We start from the raw sequence: 27,652 nt of genomic DNA on the forward strand, positions 1-27,652 counted from the left end.
TTACAATAAGGGTCAGAAGCACATACGACTAACAAACGTATTGACTAAGCCTGATAAAAATCAGGTTTGCGTCTGTTTCGAACTGGATAGCGTCTCTGTGGGACAGCTTTACTATGCCCAGAGTGTTCATTGGTATCGGTCGGTTCGGAATCTTTCTTTGGACTTGGTGCAACCTTAACTTTCCTTGAATCAGAAAAATCACTTTTACTTTCAGTATGAACGTTTTGAAACCTGGGCTGAAGTTGATTTATGTGTCTCTTCCAAACGCCTCGTTCCGTTCGTACGTTGTACAGGACACGTCCCCGTCTTTTAATTACCGTACCCGGGAGCCACTTCGAACCAGATGCATAGTTGCGAGCATAAACTAATGAACCTTCTTCATAGCTTCGCTTATGAGATGCAGGTTCTTGTTTTGAATTACTCTTTTCCTTTGGCGAGAACAAGGACAATAGCGTTTTCGGCTGGCGCCCATGAAGAACTTCGGCTGGAGTCTTCCAGTCGAGGCATGGGTGTGGTGTGCTTCTGTACGTTGTGACTACTAAGAGATGCGCATTTTGCTTGCTCACTTCTCCCTTATAGTTCTTTTCCATCGCCCTTTTGAAGGTCTGGACAAAGCGTTCCGCTTCTCCATTTGAAGCAGGATGGAACACTGGCGAGGTGATGTGATGTATTCCTAACTTGATGCAAAATGTCTTGAACTCTCCGGACGTAAACTGGCTTCCGTTGTCTGAGACAATCGTGTCCGGAGAGCCTTCTATCGCAAAGATTTGTTGAAGTGCGCTGATCGTTGCTTTAGAAGTTGCCTGTCCGATGTTCTGCATAGAAACATAAGGATATTTTGAGTGTGCATCAACGCAAATCAGCCACATCTTTCCTAAGAAAGGTCCAGCATAGTCGAGATGAATCCGCTGCCACGGCTTTGTAGTCTTCGGCCATGCTTGGTACTCTTTGTCCGGAGCTTTTGCGACAAGCCTGCAAGGTGCGCACGACTTCACCATCTCTTCGATGCTTTTGTTCAACCCCGGCCACCATACGTATCTGCGTGCCATTTGCTTCGTTCGGGTGATTCCCCAGTGACCTTCATGCAAGAGTTTTAAAACTTGTGCCTGCAAACATTGCGGAATTACTGCTCGTGGAAAACCGTCACGTTGTAAAAGTATTACATCGTTTTCTACCCACATCGAGTCTTTATACGAAGCATAACAGCGCAGCTTATCATTGTCAGGTAATCTTCTAGGCCAACCGTCCTGGATATACGACAGAACTAATTTTAAGACCGGATCGTGAAGCGTTTTTGTTTTAAGCTCCTTCGAAGTTAAAGGTAAACCGTCCATGGTTTCCTCTACAGAATGAGAAACCTCTGCATTCTCTCTCTCCTCGTTTTCGTCAAACGTTTTGTCTAACCCCATAGGCAATCTAGACAGTCCATCTGCATTACCATGTAGATTAGTTGGTTTGTACTGAATATCATATTGATATGCCATTAAGGTAATAGCCCATCGTTGAAGACGCTGAGCTGTTAGGACTGGTAGATTCTTTTTTGGTGAGAAAATCGAAACTAGTGGCTTATGATCCGTAATTAAAGTAAATTTCCTACCGTACAGGTATTGGTGAAACTTCGTTACTCCATAGATGATAGAGAGCGCTTCTCGTTCAATTTGTGAGTACCTCTTCTGCGTTTCACTCAAAGTTTTCGATGCATGGGCGAGTGGACGTTCCACACCATCGTGCTTCTGCATCAAAACTGCTCCTATTCCGTACTGGGATGCATCGGTGGCTAGTATGAGTGGTTTGCTCTCATCGTAGTGACTTAGCGTGGTTGCATTGATCACGTCCTCTTTCAGTTGTTGAAAAGCGAGTTTGCAATGTTGTGTCCACCTGAACACTGCTCCTTTTTTCAACAAAGAATTTAAAGGTTTTGCCTTGTCTGGAAGATCTGCTATAAAACGACCATAATAGTTAATTTTCCCTAAAAAAGCTTGAAGTTCTTGAAGGTTTTGCGGCTGGGGTAATTGTTTTATTGCTTCGACTGATGTGCTCGACGGTCGCTTGCCGTCTTTGTCGATTACATGACCAAGATATTCAACCGAATCCTTGAAAAATTCACATTTTTGTACTTTAACACAAAACCCATACTCGCTTAAACGATCCATAAGCTTCTCTAAGTTATTCCAATGATCTTTTTCTGTCGGTCCCGTAACTAAGATATCATCTAGATATGCTGCTACACCAGGGATTCCCGAAATCATTTTATCCATGCAACGTTGAAATTGGGCTGGGCTTGACGCCACACCGAAACACATACGATTGTATTGGAAAAGACCAAAAGGTGTGTTTATGACACAAAGTTTTTTTGCTTTGTCATCAAGCTCTAATTGCAAGTAAGCATCCGACAAGTCAATTTTAGAAAAGTACTGACCTTTTCCCAGCGATTCCAGCAACGTGTCCAACGTTGGCAACGGATGTTGATCCACTTGTATTTGCTGGTTCAGTCCCTTGAAATCACCGCAAATTCGTATACTTCCATTCGCTTTCGACACCGCTACGATCGGAGCTGCCCAGTCGCTATAATTTATTGGCTGCAAAACGTTGCGCTCCACAAGTCTGTCCAATTCTTCTTTGATAGCTTGCTTTTTGGAAAATGGAATTGGTCTTGGTTTGGAAAAAAACGGGCTTTGCTTCCGGTTTTAAGTGTATAGAAACTTTTGTCTTAACACATTTCCCAAGATCAGACGAAAAAACTCTGGAAAATTTGCAAGTTAAAGCTGAAACTTGCCTTTCCCTCTGCTTTAGTAAGGATTCTTCTGTCTGCTGAACTTGTGAAGATACGAGATGTTTTTTCTTGTCTGAAACTTGATCTAACACCGAAATACCCTGACTGGTCAAGCCAAAACTGTCACTCCAGTCTAGACCCATTAGGTTTGTGCCTTTGTTTTCATTTAATACGATTAACTTCATCCTTGACTTTAGTTGACAACCTATTTTAACATTTACGAAGCATTGACCTTTAACATGCAAAGGCCTACCACCATAAGCATGTAGTGAGGTTTCTGATGGATAGCACGTGGGAGAACCTAGGTCGTGGTATCCATCTAATCCCACCATGGAACATGTTGAGCCAGTGTCCCACTGGCACGTGAACGGTTTGCCATTAACTTCGGCACGGATCCAAATTTGCTTTCCGATGCGTTGGTAAGCTTTTGAGTTCCGCTTTTCCTTCCATGGAGGTGTCTTTCGAATTTGGTTGCAACTGCTTACATGGCCTATAGCTTCTACTCGGTCTTTCTGCTGGCGTTGTAACCCCTTTGCCTGGCACACAGATTTGATGTGCCCTTTTTTTCCGCACTTGTAACACACGTAACTTTTGAACGGACATTCACCCTTAGAATGTTTAGAAAAACAATCCTGGCATGACTTCCACGCCTTGCGACCTTGATTTGTGGAACCAACTGAAGGTTTCTTTCTCTTAATATAGGTTGCGGACATCTTATTAACGACAACTGCTTCATCTGATGTCCCTTCCCCTCTTAGGATGTTATCGGTTTGCACAGTTCTGATATAAACTTCAGCTTTGTTGAGAACATCATCAAGTGAAAAATTTAAATTTGTCAAGCATTGACGCCTGACTTCAGGGTGTGGGGTGTTTAATACAATAACATCTCTAATCTGCTCGTCGACATAGCTGAGATGATTGCACTGCTCACTTTTGCATATAAACTCACAATTTTGAGCAAGTCCTCGTAAAGTTGCTGTCCAATCTTTATAAGACTGACCCACTTGTAATTTACAGTTGTAAAAACTATGGCGCGCTGCTTGAACATGGATGGTTTCTTTAAAATGCGATGCTAACTTATCTGAAATTTGTTTGAACGATTTATCACGTACGTTTTTGTCACCAAAAAGATTCTCAATCAAGCTATACGTCTCGGGGCCAACCCAGGATAACAAACATGCCTTTTTCTTGTCATCAGTTGCAACATTGTAAATGTCCATGTGATGCAAGAACCTTTGCATATACTGTTTCCATTTTTCCTTATCCTGGTTGAAACTTTCAAACTTTGGCGCTGATTCGTTGGTTTGCATTCGACTAATGTCATTTAACGTTGATAAAAACTGTTCCTGCTGTTTCTCCATTGTGGCTAGCATTGCTTTGACTGTTTCTTCCATGACTAATTTGTGCAGAAACCACTGCGACAATGTTATAATCTTCTCACTTCAGAAAACTGCCACGTAGATTCTATTTTACTTCTGACACCACTGTTACGCTTGTAGGTAAACGTAAAGGAATTGAATAGAGGTCTCAACACGAGTAGAGCTAAAATGAACTAAGGACAAATAATTGTGTAGCTACCAAGAAGTCCTGCTGCCGTGATTACAAACTACTCACAGCCACAGGGCGGCACGACGTAATCAAGTGCACGTGACTCGGTGCAATGCACTAGGCAATAACATAACGCAAAACTAACGTTACTAACTATATCAGAAATATATATTCATATTGATAAAAAATTTAAAATGTGCTAACAGCGAAAATATATTTTTCAAAATTTGATCAATAAAATATCACAAAACCTTTTCAAAGCCAAATGAGTGGGGGGGTGATTTTGCATTGATCACCCCCCCACTCCAATTAGTGGGGGGGTGATCACCCCCCCTTGGATAGAGCCCATGGTAAATTCAAGGTCTTGTAACTAATGAGTAAGCTAAACTATCTGGATTCAGCTTCTGAAAAGGCTTTTACAGTTGGGAGATTTTAGCAATCGATAGCGCAAAGTGAACTGTCTGCACCTCACTGTTTGATTTTGATGAAAGGCTTATTTTTTACTCTAGCCTACACAGAAATGTAGGCTACTGTAGAGTGACTTTGCGACTCGACTTTCAAACGGTAACGTCGCAAATGTAACTCGATTTCATAAAAAAGAAAAGGAATTACAGTATTAGGCTATGTAGCTTATCTCGCCAAGATAACGTATGCCTAATTTCCAATGGTAGCCTATTGGCTATAGATCAGTGGTTCCCAACCTTTTTTGGTGTTGGGGCCGAGTTTCAAACTTCAGAGTACGTATGGAGCCGCATGAAAACACTCCAGTAATTATAACGGAAATTTTAAAGCATGAAAGCATGTACCAACGAATAGCAACACTAACAAGAAAAATAACACAGATCAATTTAATGTCCAACTTGGGTTTGAGCCAAGTTTGTCAAAGCGAGGCGCAATTGCAGAGGATGCAGTAGCTGCTTGAGGTGGTCATCGGTCAACCGATTGCGATATTTAGTTTTGATTCTGATCATTTTGCTGAAAAGTGCTTCACATACGTAAGTTGATCCAAATACAGAGGCGTTTTTCTGGGCATTGGTTTTCAAGTTGGGATACTTTCCCTCTGGAACTCGACTCCAAAATTCAAGTAAGTCTTCACTTTGAAATAATTGTTTGAGCTCGATATCTGACTGCATGTCTAGCAACTCCAATTGAAAATTATCAGAAGCAGTGGCCACATTAACTGCAATAGGATTTGCAAACATGTTCACCATTGGCAAAAATAAATTCATTCCGTTAATGCGGCGGTTGAACTCATCAATCAAGTTACTGGTAAGTCTGCTGTAGCCTGTATGCTTCAAATGATCCATTGGTTCGATGGTCAGATAGCGTTGAGAAATGTGTTGTAACACCACCTGCAAGCTGCGTTTTCCTTCAGATTTATTACTAACCTTGAACATATTTGCTTATTCCGTGCCGACTTAAGAGATTCCAACTTTCTTTTCCTTGATTCTCCTTGGTGTCAATCATATTTTGTAGAATGAGTTTTGTATTGCCTCTCAATGTTAAAAGATTTTACACTACTTATCACCACAAGACATAGAAGGCAATGCGCTTTGTTGTCTACCTCAATTTGAAAATACTTTTCTTCCCAATAAGCGCTTTGAAAGACCCGATTCTCCTGCTGAAGAGTACGTGCTTTTTTTGAAGGCTGCTCTGACATAATTTTTGGCTGAATATGCTAAAACTTAAGCGAATGGCTGATTATAATAATTATACTATCACAGTTTTATAGCGGCAATAACTTACTGCTTTTCTCAGTCTGTTTTATAGGACCTACCAAAATTTTTACACGTTTTGAGGTGTGTTGAGCATCATCACACTATTTCACTTAATGGTTTATGATTCACAATAAGTAGACAAAGGGCCATTCACAACAGTATAAAGTAGGCTACAAGGTGTAAGATGAAAAGTTCACTGACAGTGCAACCTCTACGACACCACGACAATGCAGTTTGTTAACAATTTTGACTTCGTAAACAATTTTGACAAGTCAAAAAATAATCGCCTAATTATTACAAATAGAGTTTTTATATTTTTTGCGGGATTTTCAGGGGTCAATGAGAGCCGCAAGAAGGCTAGCTTGGAGCCGCATGCGGCTCTAAGAGCCGCGGTTGGGAATCACTGCTATAGATGATCGATCGATTAAATAATGAATGACATTACTACTCGATCTCTTCAGAGAAATAACCACCAACTCATACAGTGGCATAGCATACGCAGATTTTTCTGAAGGGGGCAGGTATTCAAAAATTTTTTCGAAATAAAAGCAAATTGAAAAAAACATCAAGGTGCTAATAATAAACAGTAAGCCAAGCCTAAACAGTAAGCAAGCCAAAGCAATAAACAGTAAGCAAGCCTAACTCATAATGTGTAAGATTAGCCTACCATACTGAGCTTATATTAACGATGATATCATCATTTTCAGCCCGTGAGAGCCCACTGCAGAGCGTAAGCCTTCCCCTTTCCATGCCAATTTACATGATTATGTGCTAGTTGGTACCAATTGGTTGTATTGCATTGTTTGTCAATGTCGTCCCTCCATCTTACTTTTGGTTTCTCGTGGTGTCCATGTTGTTAATTTTTTAGTCCATCTATTGTCCTGATATCTCGCTATATGACCTGCCCAGGACCATTTTAGTTTCTTGATTGTGCTCAATATATCTCGTAATTTCGTTTGATTTCTGATCCATTCGGCAGTCTTTTTATCTCGCCATGTTAAACCCATCATGATTCGTTCATGTGCTCTCTGCATAGTTCTTAGTTTAAGTGTTAATTTCTTTGTAAGTTTCCAAGTTTCTGCACCATATGTAGCGGTTGGAAGGATGCATTGATCGTAGACTTGTTTCTTGAGAGAAAGAGGCAGTTTTGACTTAAATATCGAACTTGCTTTTCCGAAGGCTTGCCATCCAAGTGATATTCTTCTTTTGATTTCATCTTCTTTATTGGAGTTGGTTGTAATTTTTTGGCCGAGATATATATGGCCTAGTGATCAACTTTTTCGATAGTCGCTCCGTCCAAAAGAATATTACTGTCGATGTCTGCCAGTTTGTTAAACATAACTTTCGTTTTGTTAAAGTTTATATGAAGGCCAATCTTTTTGCTTTCTGTATTGAGTTCACTTAGTATAATATTGTTTGTAGTTGTTTAGGTTGCTCAGATATAAGGATGATGTCATCAGCAAAACGTAAATGGTTTATGTATTGACCATCACTTTGATTCCTTTTTCTTCCCAGTTGAGTTGCTTAAAAATTTCTTCTAAGGTTGCTGTAAAAAGTTTTGGAGATATTGTGTCACCTTGACGTACCCCTTTTTGAATCTGAAATGGTTCAGAGTCTTTGTGCAGCCGAATTATATGTAGATGTATTTTCCGCGTAAAAGTTTTTGAGAAGTTGAGTGTATGATTGGTCAATTCCCTGTTTTTCCAGTGCTGAAATGACAGCTGATGTTTCAACAGAGTCAAACGCTTTTTTATACTCTATTAGTCCAAGGCTGAGTGGGATGTTATATTCGTTTGTTTTTTCAATTAATTGGTTGAGAGTATGCAGGTGGTCCATGGTTGAAAACCCTTTCCTAAAACCTGCTTGTTCTCTCGGTTGGTGGTAGTCCAAATCTTTAGCAATTCTGTTGGTAATTACTCGGGTAAAAAGTTTGTAAATTGTTGGAAGAAGACTAATCGGACGATAGTTTCCCAAGTCTTTTTGGTCTCCCTTCTTATGAAGAAGTATGATGATAGCATTCTTCCAGTTGGAAGGAGTTTGTCTTGTTTTAATGCATTCCGTAAACAGATGGGCAAGAGGTGATGAAATTGTTTCTTCTGCATCTTTAATCAGGTCAGGCGTGATATTATCTTCACCAGGCGCTTTATTTCGTTTCATCTGACCAATTGCATGTTTTATTTCAGAGATATTTACTTCTGGAGTGGTTGCTAAAATTTGAGGTTTGTCACTGGAGCTGTCGACCGGCCCTTGACCCTGATTGTTAGTATAAAGATTTTGATAGAATTCTCTTGTTCTTTCTATTATCCGGTTTCTGCATTTCGTAATAGAGCCATCTTGTTCTTTTATTCCAGTCATATGAATTTTTTCCAAGCTGAGCTTCCTTTTGGCAGCTTTAAAACCTCGACCTTTCCGGATTGTTTCTTCAACAACATCAGAGTTGTATTTTCTTATGTCTCTTCTTTGTTTTTTACTGATGAGTTTGTCAAGTTCTGCTTCTTCGATTTTGATCTTTGCTGATATTGGTTGCTTGAGATCTCTACGCTTCTTCATAAGGTTTAAAGTTTCTGTTGACAGTTTTGAACCATTGTTAGGCTTTACTTCTCTATACTTTTCAGCTGTTTTTGTAAGATTGATAATGATACTGTTATTTAAATCTTCAACTGTATTTCCTGTGTAATGGATTGGTTGGTCTTCCAAGGCTTGAAACTGATTTTTCAAATCCAACTGGAATGACAATTTGTGAAAAGGATCTGTTCGTTGTGGTTTGTTTTTTGACCGAAATAACTTTCTTCTTTCTTTCGATTATAACGATGATATACTGAGCTTATATTAACTTGTTGGCTGCATAGCCGAGTGGTAAGAACACTGAATAGGGCGCCGGTTCGACACCGCTCAAGAGCATGCGGCTGTGTCGGTGGCAGGACACTTAAAGGCATGCCTGAAGGTGGACACGAAGATTGGCTTCCCGTCCACTTAATCTAAATCTTCAACCATTGGGTGTAAGCCTGGATACGACAAACAAACATTAACGATAAATTTTTAGTTTGCAGCAATTAGGTCTAGGTTACCGTAGGCCTACCGTACTTGTTTAGATAGATTTTGTATTAAAAAAAAGTGATACCGTATAACAAGCATAAAGCGAACTTGTCTGTGAAAGTTTAAATATAGAATGCAATTTAGGAACAAAATGGTGGCCACATCTGGTTTTTAATCAAAAAATTAAGATAACATTTATAACGCTGAAGATAGTTTTCGAAGCGTTTATTTGCTGAGCATGAGCTTAGTTTCTAAGCTTAGCCCACATTTTGGGCTCTGTGTATTTTCATTAGAATGCAATTGATTGCGATGCTTTAGACAAAAATTATGGCACTCTGAACAAATATAACTAAAACTAAGGCCCATCCTACAGTGCCGGCCTACAAGCACCATTTCGCACTCCTCCGAAATTCACTGGTGTAGTGTCTGTGTATTTACATAATCTGTATTGGAAACCCGTAACGTGCTAGTATATAAATGACTTGTGTCTTGCTGTTTGGAATCTTTGTTCCGCCACGCAAATACAAGTGCTATGACAAGTAAGTTAAATCTGAACTATCAAGTTGTGTAAAGCAGGCTAGGCAGAAACAACAATTCTGGCGACGAGGATGGGATGGATAATAGCCTAAGGTACCCTTCCTTAATAAGGCCCACCAGTGGCGGCTGGTGAGCTGTGAAAGTGGTGGTGCTGCGGACGGGCACAGCCCGGCCGCGTCATCGCCGAAGGCGAGTAAAACGGCGGGGGGTCTGGGGGGCCCCCCCCCAGAAAATTTTGAAAAATGACACTTAATTTGGTGCATTCTGTGCGCATCTTCAGCTCTAAGTTGTAATGAAAAGTTAAGATAAAACTTTCGCGATTTGAACTTTATCAAGCAGATGCAAAAATTAAATTTCTGCACTTTGCATATCTATAATTGGCTAAATCGCTGCTAGGCTATTAAAAATTACATACATACAGCTCAGAAAAAGTTAAGGACTTAGATATTTATCAACATATTCCCTGGCTAACTTCCTTTTCTCTTCCATTAAACCTTGAGGTATGTTGCCTATATTGTAGCACTATATTAAACAGAACGCCAAAAAAGAAAAAGCAGAATATATGAAGAAAAATAGAAATTTATTGTTGCAGATCTTCTACTTGTGACAGCACTCATTTCACAGTGAAATACAGTGTTTTTTATGTCTTGAAAACGTCTTGTAATTAACTCTGGAGACGTAATGAATACGACGTAGCAACTCTGCGCGGTGTGCCGAGGGTCAATTTCGTATATAACGAATGAATATCGCTGGTCCCGACTTGTCCGTTGCTTATTTATTTGCTTCAGATATATATACAATATACAATACATATTACACATCCATGTGGTGATATAAGAAAAAAAGAAAAGAAAAATACACGTTCAGGTCAGAAAACTACAAACATAACCATAGGTGAAACAAGAGAAAATCGCTGGACGATGACACTTTACCACTACTAATGAGTAGGCTGCATGTCAGTCTTCCTTGTACAACAAATTACAAGCAACATCACAAACCTTCGATTTTTAAATGAACATCCGCATTTAGCATGGTACAAATCAGGTTATTTTCAGACTCTGTCTCTGGGCAGCGTTACAAAAAAAAAAAATATATATATATATATATAGCCTATATATAAAAAACAATGAAAACTATTAATACTACAAAAAGTGCTCAATGCCAAGCAAAAAGGCAAAGCAGAGCAAATTAAATCAAATGTAGTTATTACTATCTGAAGCCTTTACAAATTGTTTCACCTAACGGATCATCAGAAGGTCTGTAAAAACATGTAAACAGTAAAGAATCGATAATTCTGAAAAGATATTAAATATTACAACTGTAATTTAATCTGCCAAAAAAAATCTCTAAACCTGTACTTCCTGAGGAGATATTAAATATTACAACTGTAATTTAATCTGCAAAAAAAACCTCTAAACCTGAATTCCTGAAAAGATATTAAATATTATAACCGTAATCCAATCTGCAGAAAAAAACTCCAGAATTACTAAGGACAGCCTCCATCCGCCACGATAAAGTTTCAATCAATTTGTCCCAATGGAAACCAAGCAACATGATGGCAACATCTATGACATCACAAAGAAGCAAAATGCTTGTTATGATCGGCGCATCCTGTAGTAATCTGAACAGAATGAACAAAAATAGTTTTTAAACCTGTAAAAATTAAATGAGATTTACAACCTGTAAAAATGAAATGAAATTCAATTTTTTCAAAATTATAACCTGTAAAAATCCCAAGGAATTGTGATGATGTAACCTGTAGTGTCCTGAACAAATGAAATAAAATCTGTTTATAAACCTGTAAAAATTAAATGAGATTTATAGCCTGTAAAAATCAAATGAAATTTTAAAAACCTGTGAAAATCAAAAGGAATTTATTTTATTTTGAAGCACTTGAGTTTAAATTTGTTTCTATGACGACATTTACCGACCAGTTCCGAACGCTTGTTCAAAAGGTGGCCACTATCAGCCTTCAGAATGGCCAGCTTTTCGGCCAAACATAGGCCACAATTGTTACGACCACCACCACTATAAGGCCGAGCACAGCTGTGGATGGACCAAGTTATTTTAGGATCAACACCCTTAAATAGTAAAATAAATAATAAATAAATATATAATAATATTTAAATAGTAATTTAAATAGTTAGTACTTTCATTTGGTTTGTTTGCTTTGATGACGTCGGGGCCCTGGAGCTGTTTTAGTCTTTGCGCCAGCCAAAGCGTCATCAAAAAGCAGTCATGTGACAATGAGGTACTTTCCCTATCTCAGAAAGCGTTTCCAGTTAACAGTAGCAAAAAGTTGGAAAGGTCTACAAATCTAAACGGATTAATATAAATAATGAAAAATCACAACGTTTGCTACATTTCTTATAACGTGAAGAACAAGGGAAAAATTTGGTGGTGCTGCAGCGCCACAGCACCATCACACGAGCCGCCACTGAGGCCCACCTTTTTGATTTTGTCGCAAATTGATCATGAAATGAAAAAAGCGGGTACCAATGTGTGTTTTATTGGGTTTTAGCATCTTTAAAGCACTTCTTCAGAATAATTTTAATAACATATTGACCACAGTTTTAAAATTATAGTTGATTTACTAATTACTTCTGAGTGGGCCTTAAAAGGGCACCATTGCCTTAATAAGGCCAGCCTTCTAAACTCAATCTTTTGAACCATAAATTGTGGAAAAAAACAATACACAACATCAAAACCGTAAAAAATCCCAAAAAGAGTTTAGTTACCATAGTTTATTACAAAAAGAAATGTTAAACTTGACGTAGTGAGTTTAAGTAAGTTCTTTTCCAATCAATCGTAAGTTCGTGCAAACAAGGTTTTTGTCAATCACAAGTTCAAATAAATTTCTTCAAAGAAATTCTTTTTTAACAATAAAACGTTTACATATCACAATCAGGGCATACAAATTCATCATCATCTTTTGTTAAACCAGCACAGTTTTCATGGCTGCCTACCATATTTTGCAACTTTCACGTTGCCTCATGTTAGAGACTGTATTTTCTAAACATACTGGGCAACACCAATTTCATACACTTGGACGTCTTTGCATATTTACTGTTTTCCCCTTTCGTTTTGCCTTTTCTCTCCCTTTTCCATACGTGTCAAACAGAGACTTCGATACAGTTGTTGCGCGATAATTAATGCTCCTTTTTCTTTGCCCCCGCTTCTTGCTGGTATTTGCTGACGGTGTAGCCATAATGCTATGACATGGTGTTGATACGGGGGGGGGGGGCTGTGTTGAAATCCCATGACTCGTTGATAGTTGAGGAGAGATCCCATGACTTCTTTTTATTTGTGGAGACATCTCATGACTTGTTAACGGTTATTGAGACATCATATAACTTGTTGATATTTATGGAGACATCTCATGACTTGTTAACGATTGTGGAGACCTCCCATAACTTGTTGATATTTGTGGAGACAACTCATGACTTGTTGACGGTTGTGGAGACATCCCACAATTTGTTGGGGACTGTGAAAACATGTCATGACTCGGTGATGGCAGCTGAGATTGGTCACCGTCTGTATGATCAATGTTGGTGACATCACTTGGAGCAAAGACATGGTCAGCAGTAGCCTTGTTACCAAATGGAAAAATTCCAAATGTTAATAAAAGCGAAACCCAATTTTCGCAAAACTGGAAACAGGTAAGTTATTTTGTACCCTAACCACATGGTGGTGGTGTTTTAATCTGAGGTTGTGCTTGTTAGCTGCCTGTAAGGAAGTATCAACTGCACTGTCTTTCTCCTAACAGCCCTTACAAGCCCACAATTGAATGCCAAGGGGTACCTGCCCTAATAAGGCCCATGGCTGATTTTGATGGGCCTTGTTAGGGCAACTTTTCACAATCAGTTCAACGTATACTACCTAAATACACTATCCAAGAAAGGTCAATATGTCAATACATGTTGAAACTTTAGACCCTTTAGCATATCCTGAAACTCTAACAAAGGTAGAAAACAAACACCACTTACGAAAACACGCCGATAGATTAAGAACTGAACAAAATTTTACTCCTGCAAGATAGCTTTCAGAAATTTACAACTAACTCTGCTGGCATGTGGTTTGTTCTAGGAAACCAAATTACTTTTCTATTCATTCACATGATTATCGCAGCCAATTAGTTTACAACAGCTGTTCCTTGCTTGCTTTGGTTTTCCAGATATGAAAGGGTGGGCCTTATTTGGGCAGGGTACCTTACTCAGAAAAGAATGGAGATACCTACGTTTGATTTGCAACCTTTTGGCTGTGAAAGTCCTGGAGCAAGCACACGATTGACCAGATGGAAACGAGCTTTTGAGTTGTATGCTGACGGAAAGAACGTCACGAATGCTTCTAGAAAGCGAGCTCTGCTGCTGCATTGTGCTGGAAGGTAGGCACTTTAACATGCAGATTCCCAATCCGAACACGAACCAATCAGATGCTACGTTGTCTGTCCAATTGTGACCATTCCAGCATTCAGCCAGAGAAGTAATTATTACTTTGAACTTTGTTTGGTAAATGTAATGATTGCTTGCCTGTAGTTCACCTTGTTTACTCGCTTACATAATCGTGTGTGCCCTAGGTAATTGTACGCTTTCTAGTTCTGTACTCTCGCCTTGCCACTGATTCATCTTGCAGTTGTGTGACCAGCTCAGTGGCCGAGTGGTTTCGCCTTCGGCTCTGGTGCTGGTAGATCTGAGATCGATTCCAGGTCGGGTCAAACCGAAGACTTTAAAAACGGTACCGATTGTGTTCTATCCTGCATCGCGCAGTGAGAATGAGTCGGGTAATAATGTGATAATATCGTAAACCTGATACAAATTAATAATGAGCCCTGTCGCTAAAAGACCTTAGCTGTTGTAGAGCGACAATAAATAAAACCATAACATTATTATTATTATTATCTTGCAGTTGTACTGGCAGAACGAGGAGAATAGAATTGTGCAGAACTATGTCTACCGTAGATATATTTAGTTAACCTTATATTTGTTTTGTTTGTTTAGCACGAATTTAAGTTGATTAAAGCCAAGTTATGTTTCTAGTTTGGTTTATATCGTAACAATTTAATCAACTTATTTATCTGGTGATGGAAGGTTTGTTGAAACCGAAAGTGCTAGACCTTGACCCGAGTGACGCACTTGCTGCTAAGCACTACAGACATTGGCTGAAAACGTTTAACGCCTTTCTTGAAGCAGTTCAGCGTTCTGTGCCAAGCCGTGAACCCTCTGAAGGCGACCAAAGCTCTCAAAATTTCTCAGCAGTAGATAAAATAGCATTACTGCACTGCTATTTGTCACCTGAAGTGTACGACCTTGTTGAGGACTGTTCTACCTTCGACGCAGCAAAGGAAGTACTCGATAAAGCCTACTTAAACGAGAAAAACGAAACTTTTGCCCGTCACCTTTTACTCAACAGGGAACAGAAGCATGATGAAACTATCACATCGTACGCAAAAGCACTCAAGGCACTTGCCCGAGATTGCCAGTGGCGAGCTGTCAGCGCAGGAGATTTCAAAAGGGAATTAACTCGAGATGCATTTATTACTGGAATCTCTTCTTCAGCTATCAAGCAGAAACTACCAGAAGAAAAATCACTCATCCTTGAGGATGCTATAGCTAAGGCTGAATTACTCGAACAAGCGCACAATCAATCCGGATGTCTTTCAACTACTCTTCAATCTTCCGTCGCTGCATCGTCAAGAAATGCCAATATCCCACTAAGGAAATGCTACTTTTGCTCCGGAAAACTGCACCTGGGCGGAAGGATGGAATGTCCTGCTCGGGACGCTTCTTGCCGAGCATGTGGAAAAAAGGGTCATTTCGAAAGAGCCTGTTTAAAATCACAAAAAAGACAAAACAATCGTATCAAAGCACAATCTACATCTGCTTCAATACTGGGAGATCAGCACTTATCGTCTGGTTCTGAAGATGGCATTGTCGCTTCAACAGTTTCTTCTTATTTATTGTCGGTTTTAGCCGGTGTGCCATCCTGTTTGTCGTCTTCTTCAGTTTCCGTGGAAATAGCCGGAAAACACATCACTGCTCTTCTAGACTCCGGGGCATCTCATAGCCACATTGACTGGAAGGTTGCGAAATGGCTTGGGCTGGATCCTCCATCAGGACCCACTTCTTCAGTTTCACTAGCTCGCGTAACTCAAAATTTTGAGTGTCTCGGAAAGACTGCTGCTAAAATGACTTTATTTAATCGCGAATATGATTTACAACTGGGAGTTGGACGCGAACTTTGTGCAGACATCATCCTCGGACAAGACTTCATGGCGCTGCATCGACGGGTGATTTATGAATTCAATGGTAAAAAAGAGGATATCATAATAACACCTTCAAACTGTAGTGTTGCAGCGGCTAAAGTCACAGCACCTCGTCTATTCAAGAATCTGGATCCAGGAGTCCGACCAATCGTGACGAAGTCTAAACGTTTTAATCCAGAAGATCAGCATTTTATTCGCCAGGAAATCAACAAACTCCTTGCTGATGGGGTTATAGAGCCTTCTACTTCACCTTGGAGAGCTCAAGTTTTAATCGCAGATGACGGACGCCATAAAAAGCGGATGGTAATAGATTACTCTCGCACCATTAACAAGTTTACACTTCTTGACGCCTTTCCTTTACCAAGAATTGATGACCAAGTGAATGCCATTGCCCACGGAAAGATATTCAGCACATTAGATCTAAAGTCAGCTTATTACCAAGTTCCCCTGTGCATGGAAGATCGAGAATACACTGCATTCGAAGCCGCAGGGAGACTGTTTCAATACCGTAGACTCCCTTTCGGAGTTACAAATGGAGTATCAGCATTTCAAAGAATTATAGACGATATTATCCGCAAGCATAAACTCCGAGGGACATATGCATATTTAGACAACATCACAGTTGCTGGAACAAGTAAAGAAGATCATGATCATAAGCTCGAAGCTCTCTTGAAAGCTGCTGATGAAGAAGGTTTAACGTTTAACGATTCAAAATCTCTTATTTGCAAATACGAAATCGACGTACTTGGCTACAGGGGTTTCTCATGGAGTAATCAAACCCGATCCCACAAGATTGCAACCACTACTGGATTTACCCGTTCCAAAGTGTAAAACTGAACTTCAAAGAGTCGTTGGGATGTTCGCTTACTACGCTCGTTGGATACCTCAATTCTCACAAAAGGTACGTCCACTAAACCTCGCAATTACTGGAAACACCTTCCCCTTATCTCAACTGGCGTTACAAGCTTTTGAATCATTAAGACAAGGACTTATGAATACTTGTCTATCGTTTATTCGTGACGACTTGCCCTTTCAGGTTGATTGTGATGCATCTGAACATACAATAGCTGCAACTTTAAATCAAGGGGGGAGACCGGTAGCCTTTTTCTCAAAAACACTTTCAAAATGCGAAAGAGCGTACCCTGTTGTAGAAAAAGAGGCTTTAGCTATAATCGAAGCAGTTAGACGTTGGTGTCACTATCTTCATGGTAAAAAGTTTAAATTAATTACTGATCAACGAGCTCTTTCATTTATGCTTGACCCAACTAGCAAAGGTAAAGTCAAAAATGCCGAAATTCAACTTTGGAGAGCAGAATTGGGTTGCTTCGACTACAGTGTAGAGCATCGGCCAGGAGTCGATAACGTTGCTCCTGACACTCTATCTCGCTCCAAAGTGATTGCTAGCTACTCTCAACAACCCAATCTAAAAGACATTCATCGCCAACTTGGGCACCTGGGAGTTACTCGTCTTTGGCAATTCACTCGTTCAAAAAACTTGCCGTTTTCTCTAGATGATGTGAAAAATGTTTGCAAAAGCTGTCGTTCGTGTTGTGAAGTGAAGCCTCGCTATCACAGCTTGGATAAAAACCAACATTTAATACGTGCCACCAGTCCCTGGGAAAGAATAAGTATCGATTTCAAGGGTCCAGTAAAAGGTGTCAAACCATACATTTTAATGGTTATTGACGAGTACTCTCGTTATCCATTTGCTTTCGCATGCAAAGACCAATCCTCATCAACAGTGTTAAAGTGTTTATCAGAACTTTTTGTACTATTTGGCGTTCCTGGATACGTACATAGTGATAGAGGTTCGGCCTTTATGTCCAATGATGTAAAAACCTACCTTACAAGTAAAGGTGTGGCTACCAGTAGGAGCACACCATATCATCCCACTGGCAATTCACAAGTAGAAAGAACGAATCAAACTATTTGGCAAACCGTACAGTTAATGTTACATGATCGTCAACTTCCACAGGAGAGGTGGGAAGAAGTCCTACCTGACGCTTTACATGCAGCGCGATCATTATTATGCACCAGCACAAATGCTACTCCGCACGAACGTTTTCTTAGGTTTGAACGACGTTCAATGCTCGGGAAGAGTTTACCTGGTTGGTTGCTCCAACCAGGATCTGTCCTGCGTCGGTTTGTCAGGAACAAGGACGAGCCATTAGTAGATGAAGTTGAATTGCTCGATGCGAACCCTAGCTTTGCACATGTTCGATATCCAAATGGCCGAGAATCAACTGTATCGACTACAGACCTTGCTCCTTGTCCGCAAAAAGAAAAACAAGCAGAAGACAACAACGTTACCGCCTCACCCGAACTACTGGATTTAAATTCACAACCTGCACCTGAATCACCAAAGTCCGGACTTGAATCTCCAAAGTCTACACCTGAAAATCCGGTTGTTGAACACTCGCACAAACCGGCCGTGATCGATGTTGAGGTTCCTGCCCTTCGCAGATCCTCTCGGGTACGAAAAGAACCTGACCGATATGGTGCTTATGTGAAACATTGATGTATCTTATGAACGCCATATATTTAGATCTCTATTTCAAAAAGAGAAAGAAAGTGTAGAACAACTTGTTGTAACTCGATTAAAACAGAAACGTGCAGTTTTGAAGACATGGATGATCAAATTCGTGATCAAGTTGTGGAAAAATGTAGATCGGATGCGTTACGACGGCGACTCTTAGAAAAAGGAAGTGACTTGAATCCAGAGATGTACGTATACGCCGCAAATTCTACGCCGCAGACTTGCAGCGTAGACTTTTTGTTTACGCTAACGCTTGCGGCCACATTTTTTGGATAGTTTGCACTTGAGGCTACGCCGTAAAGTTTTCGCGGTTTTTAAGCGCATAGCGTCAACGCATACTTTTTAATGTATTTTTTTCGCTACAACACGCCAATACCTTCCAGCGCTCCAGTTGAAAGAATGTTTGCAATGGGCAAAGACATATTGGAACCAAAACACAGCAAAATGTCAGATGAACACTTTCAGATGCTTGTGTTTCTTCGTGGAAATTCAAAATAAAACTTGTTTGTTTCGAGTGGTTTATACCGTATGAATGTTCAGCACCTAGCAAACAAAATGAGTTTACGCTAGTGTATGCGCTGAGGCTGACGCCGCCAACTTTTTTTACAAGTTACGTTGACGCATACGGCGTATGGTTTTTCGAACGTTTGCGTTTGCGCTGACGGCGTCAATATTTTTTGTATGGGCGTACATCACTGCTTGAATCTAAAAACGTTAAGTGAATTGGCCTTGGCATGCGAAGTGTCAGAAATTCAATCCAAATCATACGGTCAGGAAGTCAACAAAATCTCGACGTTTAAATCAGATAAGAAAAGCTATCAATCTCGATTCTGATGTTACCGATGCGGAAGGGAAGGTCACAAAACAGCGACAAGAATTGTCCAGCGTAAGGAAAAGAATGTAGAAAATGCAATAAAATGGGTCATTTTGCAAGCTGCAACCACGTGGAAAAGAACCCGACGAATGGAAGCAACAGGACAAACCGGAAAAATAACATTAGACAAGTGAAACGAAATGCTGATGGTGAGTTGGACTATATCTTTAATCTATGTCAGGGGTCACCAACCTTTTTTGCATGCGGACCACTTTGGCACTAAGGAGAGCTGTGGCGGGTCGCACTAATAAAATGTTAGGTAGGTTGACTCTAATGCTAAAAAAGAACGCATTTCGTACCCAGTATCCAGCGTTACATGTTGTTCATATTTATGTTAGAATACCGCAGCAACAAAATTAATCGAACAACGCTACTGCCAGGCCAAGCCCCTTTTACAACACTTTTGACTCTTTTTAACAATGCCTATAATAAACGAGGCCACTTGTTTTGAGCACTTACAGCGAGGCGAGCGGTTTCATCAGAATATTCATCGCCAAGCAAGAGCGGTGTTGTCACTTCGCTTCACAAAAGATATCTTGCAATTAACAATTTTAGTAAACAAGGAAATGTTTGACACATTGCAATACAGGCAACAATAGTGACCTACAAACATATCAGCGAAAAATAGGCTCCAATAACAGGGAAAAAGAAACCAGGCACCATGAAACAAATGCTTGTAGAAATCACCAAAATCGTAATTCTATCGTAAATCATGAACAGTCTTCCTTTTAAAAAAGCAATGAGTTGGTTTTTCATCCTTTTTGTGAGAGTCTATAAAACCGTCTTTCTTTTGTTATAGACAACTGTCACTTGCGATGCTTATCAGCGTGGCAAGAATTTGTTGATTAATAACATTTTGCAGTACTTGCTTCGGCAGTACATATACTAAAATTGGAACGATACAAAGAAGATTAGCATGGCCCCTGCGCAAGGATGACACGCGAAATCATGAAGCGTTCCATATTTCTTTAAAAAAAGAAAGAAAAAAAACATTTTGCAGTACTAAGCTAAATATTTTCATAATAGGCTACAATCAGAAAAAGTCTTTAAATTTATATATAATATTTTGCCAATTTATTATAAATTGAGTTGGCACACCGACCTATTTTGCCAACAAAAACTTGCATAAAGAGAACACTGATCGTGAAATACAATAACGGTGAAACTAGGCCTACCATATTTTCATCGCCCAAAAAGAGGACAAGTTTTGCCAGCCACTACTGTAAAACGCAAATAGAATATCACGTTTAAACATTTTTTTGAATAATTGTAGGCCTATGTAGCAAAACAAAAAACAGGCGCAATAAAACAAACATAATTTAGCTTATTTGTCAGGTTTGGCATATGAATATTTTACAGCTCCCCGCCCTGATTTTTTACACTCTAAAACTTTTCGAAATTTTTCCAATTTTTGTAACGTTCTACATGAAATTGTTAAAAATAATATTTTAAAATATATTTGCTCCCTTCCTCAGGTGACACTATGAGTTTCAACATCACAAGGATTGGAAAAACGAAAAGAATTCGACCCAGAAAATTGCAGTCAGACTGTTAGCCACTTGCTAACAGTCTGATTAAAAAAAATTTAACTCACTTTTCTTCAATTTTTTGGTGTTGAAATCCTATTTTTTAATGTTTCATTTCTTGTTTTTTGATGTGCCCAATTCTGATTTTGTCACAAATTTCATTTTTGGTGAATTTATTCATCAGATTTCCTCAAATAGCCTACAAAAATTTCTTGACTGACTCACAGCTCTGCTCGCATTCACTGCCATTACTTACGATAACCTCAAAACAATGGCATTTAATACGCTAGAATGCACGTCTGTGTATGGATCAACATGTTAAGTCTACATTAACAAGTTTACAGCAAATTTTTGGAAATCAAAGACCATCCGTAGCCGAAGTCAATTTGAATAAGGTTTAATATAAAAGTAATTAAGTAGTATAACAATTGTTTGGGACCTTTGGACTGTAGATATTTCGGTTTCGTCACAGTTGTAAATCTGGCCTGGGTGGAACTGATATTTTTTCATTACTTCATTGAGGTTGTGGAAATACTTGCTCACATTTGCTAGATTAAAAGCTGTAGCTCGACCATATGATGTAGGTTCGGGACATCGCAAGTACAGATGATGCCTGTTCATAAAATTTCGTAACCATTTTTTACCACCCATTTTATCCAGGGCCCGATTAACCATGAGGCACACGAGGCACAGGCCTCAGGCCCCCTGGTTTTGGGGGCCCCCATTATTTTTTACATTAGTAGGGAAAGTACTATAATTTGGACCACCTAATGAAAAATCTTAATATTTTTATAAAAATCCACAACATTGGGGTGCAACTAACTTTACTTGATTAGTTATAGGCTAGTTGGTTTGCAAAAACAATTCCAATCAAAAAAACTTAACACAAACAAAGAATACTACATTATTATTTTTTTTATATAGTGGTCCATATTATCAACCCAGTTTCTAAAATGGACCACCCTGTTTCATAATATGGACCACCATACTGTAATATGGACAGTTGTCATGTGAAAGTAAATATATCAAGGAAGTCAAACTTCAAAAGCATGAAATAGAACACAAACACTCAATAAATAAAAATAGTCTGAAACGTTCATGATAGTCATCTCAAACAAGTTTCAAATCATTGATCGTTGGCACAGTTGTCACAATAGTAAAAATGAACATTTGATATATCAGCACAAATTTCATGGGCCAATTTCTTGCACTGACAACACTGAATCCAATCCTCATCAGTGGACTCGTCACACACAAGACAAGTGCATGCAGAAGCAGCATTGCTTGGAATACCTCTCTTTTTTGAAAACTTAAAAGGTTAAGCCTTTTCTCACTTGTTTTGCTGGTTTAGCTTTTTCTGTGAACTTGATTTTATGTTTGTGTGGCGTACCTGTCAGCACAGTAGCCTTTGTAGTTTTTCTACGTTTTCTTTCCTTCGTAACTTGTTTTGGAAGTGGGCTCATGTCCTCGACAGATACCCTGCATGAAATGCTAACTGAACAAGGTTGTAAGTTCTTAACACTCAATGACGATGGTCCTGGTGCTTGTGAGATTGCTTCATACAGTGCATCAGCTAAAGTTCCAGCATTTAATTCTGTTGACATGATAGAATTTTTTGCCACTTTCTCAATGTTTACCACATCTTGTGACAAAGGTGAAATGTTTCGAGAAATTGCATCTTGAGTAGACATATCTTGATCATCAATTATATCAGCAGTGATACATTGTTTGGAGAGGTGTCTACTTCATGAGGCTTGTCAGTAACTTCAGCTGAGTGAAAATCACTTTCATCAAATACAAGAGGATTAATGGGGTAAATTCCTGCTTTTTTAAATCCATTTACTGCATTTAAATCCATTTTAAATCCAATTTCCATGCTTAGACATGTCATCAGAATTTAATCAAATTGTTTATAATATCAAAGTGATTATGCAAATTACTGGTAATAGCTTTTATCATTATAAGAAAGCAAGTTACAAATATATTTTATGATGCACTCTAAAAAGTTTGAAAAAAATGCATAAATCTCATGGAACTTCATTTCTATGCCTGTCTTCATTACTGAGAAACAAATTTCTACCAATTGACCATAACCTGGACCACTGGACCATATTACCAAACAGTTAGGTGGTCCATATTACAGTTAGCATAATCTTATGTTGCTTGGTGTCATTTAAAATTAATAAACTTAGACTAAACAGTGGACATTTCTTCAAGATTTTGGCACATAGTCATTAGTAATGCCTCTCCTGCAGATTACTTTTGTATAATCTTTTGTAACTGTAGCAATATTTGAAAAATTCTCAATAGTTTGAACCAGCAAAATAACATCGCAGACCCCCAAAACACAAAACCTCTAGTAACAACAAAGAACCAGCTCAATCCTTTGAATCTGAATTCTGAAACAGTAAAAACTAGGTCAGTAAGAAAGGTTAATTCAAGCTGTTCACAAACCATGAAATTATTTACTTCAGTCATTGAAAAACAGCAGTGGTCCAAATTATCAGCCGGTCCACTTTATAGCACTTTCTACCGTAGGCGTAGGTAGCGAAAGTTGTTGTGCCAGTATGTGCACACTTGTTATTTTTGAGTAACAATTTCAAATTGTGTAACGATTTTGCAGTAGGCTAACAGTTGAGCACTCCTGCTCTGCATCGAAAGCGATTGCCAATAGGGGCCCCTAAACTTAGCTGTGCCTCGGGCCCCCGAGAGCCTTAATCAGGCCCTGATTTTATCTTTCATCCAGCTTGCTTGTCAACATTGTTTCTAAGAGCAAATTCGTATGCAAGAGATCGAGCCTTGTCTCTTGTCAAACCATAAAGGCTATCGCATAAAGAAGTTATATGTGCCGCCAAGTCCGATTCCACCTTTCGAGTTAATGCTTTCGATGAGAAGAGTACGGTTACTACGGTATCCCATCTTAACTTCAGGATCACTACCAGTTCTGACCCGCTCAATATGTCTCGAAAGGGTCATCCTGTTAATGGAATACTTTCTGGCTGCACCAGAAACAGAGGCTCCTTCACTAACTTTCTACGCTGCTGCTTTGAAAGTTTCAATTGGAGTAACTTCTCTATCCGTTTTCCTTGCCATTTTTTAAACAGCCAAACCTGTTTGATATGATATAACCAAAAGGATTACAGCCTATAGCCACCATTTGATGTAGCCTGCATGGTGCTGTTTTAGTCTGATATTTTGTGTGATGACTATTAAAAAAATTGAATTCTATGGACTTATTGTCTGATGCAAATAAATAAAATAAGAATAAAATCCTGTTGAAAATATAAACAAAAAAACTGAAAATGCCAAAAAAGAGGACATTTGAGCATTTTTTAGTGTCCTTGGAGGTCCTTTCATTTTTCTTGAAAAAAGAGGACGAATCCTCTTAAAAGAGGACACATGGTAGCCCTAGGTGAAACACACACTAGTGTTTACATGACATTTGCAAACTTAAAATAAGCAACCCTGTGCTCGACATTTTCAAAATTCAAAAACAGACGTTTTAATCAACCACTGGGACAGTGTGGCTGGACATCGCATTGGAATAGCTTTAAGCAACCCCCACCTAGAACTATAATCTGCTTGGTCGGTCGGTGGAATCGTATGCAAAGCGAAAATATGCTTCCTGGAAAGTATTTTTTGCCTTCGTGCTCTTTAACTCCTCAAGAAAAGTATTTTTGGTTATACTTGTACGCTGATACCTTCCGCGGCCGCATGCGGCCCGCCATTTGGTGACCCCTGATCTATGTAGTGTCAATACTGGATAAGTTTCGATAAATGTTGGTGGAATCAATATTTCAATGATTATATCGGGAGCTACATGTAATGTAATTGATCGTGCACTGTGGGAAGATTTGAAAAAACAGCGCATTAAGTGCAAAAGCCATCTTTCTGACAAAACAATCTACGCTTATGGAAGTGATGCACCTTTAAAAATAGCAGAAATTTTCATAGCAAACGTTGAAACAACAAAAAAAGCACTGAAAAATGTCGAATTTGTAGTGATCGAAGGAAAAGGGCAACCGCTGCTTGGATTGAAAACAGCCACAGAATTACAAATAATTAAATTTGATTCTGAACTAAATGCTGCCTGTAACTAAAAGTCCTTCGTTTTTGAATAAATATCAGTCATGTTTCGATGGTGTGGGAAAAAACTTTTCAACTAGACTAGACACAACTAGACAAAAAGACTTTCAACTAACAATAGCCTACCTGTTGAAAAAAATGTAAAGTCTGTGTGTCAACCTGTAAGACGAATTCCATTTAACCTTCGTGACAAGTTGACAGAAAAATTGAAGCAGTTAGAACAGGGGTTCTTAACCTTTTTTCCCTTATTACCCATTTCTGTCCAGATCAAAGTCCCATTACCCAAAATCTAATTTTATCTATTTTACCATATTAAAAATATAAAACAGCGTTGTTCAGCAAAAACAACATTTAATGTAAAGAACGGCATCAATAGTTTCAGTGAGACATTTGCGCTTTTTTTGTGTACAATCGATGCAATATTGGGTTTGATTTTGGATACTGCACAAAGCAAATCTGACTTCTGATCTAACAGCTTGTTTCGAAATTTGACTTCAAAGCAACAACACTTGAAAATGCTGATTCACAGAGATAAGTGGAAGGAAACATAGTCAACGGTTTCGCACAACTTTTGGATATGCTTTCCCCATCATTCCCCAGAATTTTCCCAAGCTTTCATCTTCAAAAGAATATAGCTCGCTCGTCTCAACACTACCTCTAAATGTACACTATTTACACTGTATAAACTACTTCAAACAACTGCTAACAGCAACGCAGCCATCAAGTTTGCTCATAAAACAACTGTAAATGAACACAAAAATGAAATACATAAAACCGGCAACAAAAATGATGCGAAAAATAAATCACTATGACGAAACAATTCTAAAAATCATAAAATATCACTGTGCTTGTTTGGTTGTTTTGAACGGACTCAAAACATCAAAAAAAAGTTTAAGTGATAAAGCAACTTTACCACTTACAACTGTGACATTGTTTGTTACACCTAAAATTCTAAATATTCTGGTTCAGCTGATTACCCACCTGCTATCCTGAAATTACCCACATGTGGGTAATTACCCATAGGTTAAGAACCACTGAGTTAGAAGACCTCGACATCACCGAAAAAGTTGAAGAACCGTCAACTTGGGTTTCACCTGCAATGATCGTGCCCAAGCAAAATGGAGACATTCGTTTGTGTGTCGATATGCGCCAAGCTAACAAAGCTGTCAGAAGAGAACGTCACCCGATGCCTACCATTGAAGAAGTGCTGCATGACATGAACCGGTTATAGGCGAATTCTTCGTAAACAGTTCTTCGTAAAGCAATTCTTCGTAAGCAATTCTTCGTAAAACAATTGTTCGTAAACAGTTGTTGGTGAAATGAAATCCGTAAAAGAATTTTTCGTAAAGCATTTCTTCGTATACATCAAATCTCCATTGCATGCACGAATAAATGCTTTGGGAAGAATTATTTACAAAGAATTAACTTTACGAAGAATTGTTTTACGAAAAATTGCTTACGAAAAATTGCTTTACGAAGAACTGTTTACGAAGAAAACGTCGGACACCACATGAACCAAAGCAAGGTATTCACTAAACTAGATGTCAAATGGGCTTATCACCAAATTGAATTACAACCTAGTTCTAGAAATATTACTACATTTGTGACGCATGAAGGATTATATCGATACAAGAGATTGATGTTTGGAGTTAGTTGTGCTCCGGAGATGTAGGCTACCAACGAGTAATGCAACAAACGCTGCAAGGCTGTAGCCTACAGGAGTCGAGAATATCCTTAATGACATTATCGTGTACGGGTCGACCATGTACTTCTGGGTCGACTCAAGAAGAGCATGACCGAAGACTCGAAGGTAGGCCTACTTAAAAGAATTCGAGATAGTGGGTTCACGCTGAACGGGCCTCTACTTTTTAGTAAAGGTGCCTAAAATGTTTTTCAAACCATAGGTTATGAATTCGGATTAAAAACATCAGATTGATTTCAAAACATATTGAGACTCCATCTTTGACTACTGGCAACCTACATAAAAACGCAAAGAACTATGTAGTTTAACTAAAAACTAAAAGATTTTCATCATCATCATTTTCAGCCTGAGGTAGCCTACTGCTGAGCGAAGGCCTTCTCTTTTCTTGCCAATATAATCGATCGTATGTTTATTTATAAGCCTACCGTACTAGTTTGTTGTTCCACATCCGGGACTCCACATTCCACAAAAACTAGGAAAAAGAATGACGCAGTGTTTGTCTTGAAGAAAAGACGCTGGGTTGATTGCAAAACAGCCTACTTCCAACAAGGTAGTTAGGCTACAAAAAAATTAGCGATATGCAAGTCCTCTCCTCTCCTAAAAAGTTTTTGAATTAAAAAAATCATTTTGAATGCAAAAGTAGGCTACGCTGGATGATCCCTATCATCTATGATTTCCTGCAGGGATCCCTGTCATTGCTTCTCGATGCCAATGCCATTATTGAACATCGTCGTTTCACGAGCATTTAATTTTGAACAAATCTTAGCCTATGCTGTCAACCGTTGAAAGATATTCTCCAAGAAAGCGAGAGCGTGGTATTGTTTCTTCTGTAAACTCCAACAAAATAGCAGTGTTGTACGCGTCATTGAAATATATTAACGGCGTCAGCGTCAGCGCGAATTGCCTAAAAACTTGACGGCGTAAAGTACTGCGTAAGCTCTTAAAGAAATTGACGGCGTCAGCGTCAGCGCTAATTTCTAGCGCTATGTTTTGCCAGCGTCTGATAAAACGGAAATATCTCAACCAAGTTTAGGCTAACAATAGCTATAAATAA

At 39.0% G+C, this 27,652-nt stretch overlaps 1 long non-coding RNA gene and 1 other non-coding gene across 2 annotated transcripts; one reads left to right on the forward strand and one right to left on the reverse strand.

The window, feature by feature from the left end:
- Positions 1-10,175: 10,175 nt before the first annotated feature.
- On the reverse strand, positions 10,176-27,164 carry LOC145774692 (uncharacterized). The gene is made up of 3 exons (XR_014290040.1): positions 27,024-27,164; positions 25,878-26,103; positions 10,176-11,233 (listed from the first exon to the last, which is right to left on the reverse strand). It is a non-coding gene; the product is annotated as an uncharacterized LOC145774692 (long non-coding RNA).
- LOC145774915 (U6 spliceosomal RNA) lies at positions 20,146-20,252 on the forward strand. The gene has a single exon (XR_014290088.1). It is a non-coding gene; the product is annotated as a U6 spliceosomal RNA (small nuclear RNA).
- Positions 27,165-27,652: the final 488 nt, after the last annotated feature.

The sequence above is a fragment of the Aplidium turbinatum genome, chromosome 7 (genome assembly GCF_918807975.1).
Source record: "Aplidium turbinatum chromosome 7, kaAplTurb1.1, whole genome shotgun sequence".
NCBI classification, from domain to species: Eukaryota; Metazoa; Chordata; class Ascidiacea; order Aplousobranchia; family Polyclinidae; genus Aplidium; species Aplidium turbinatum.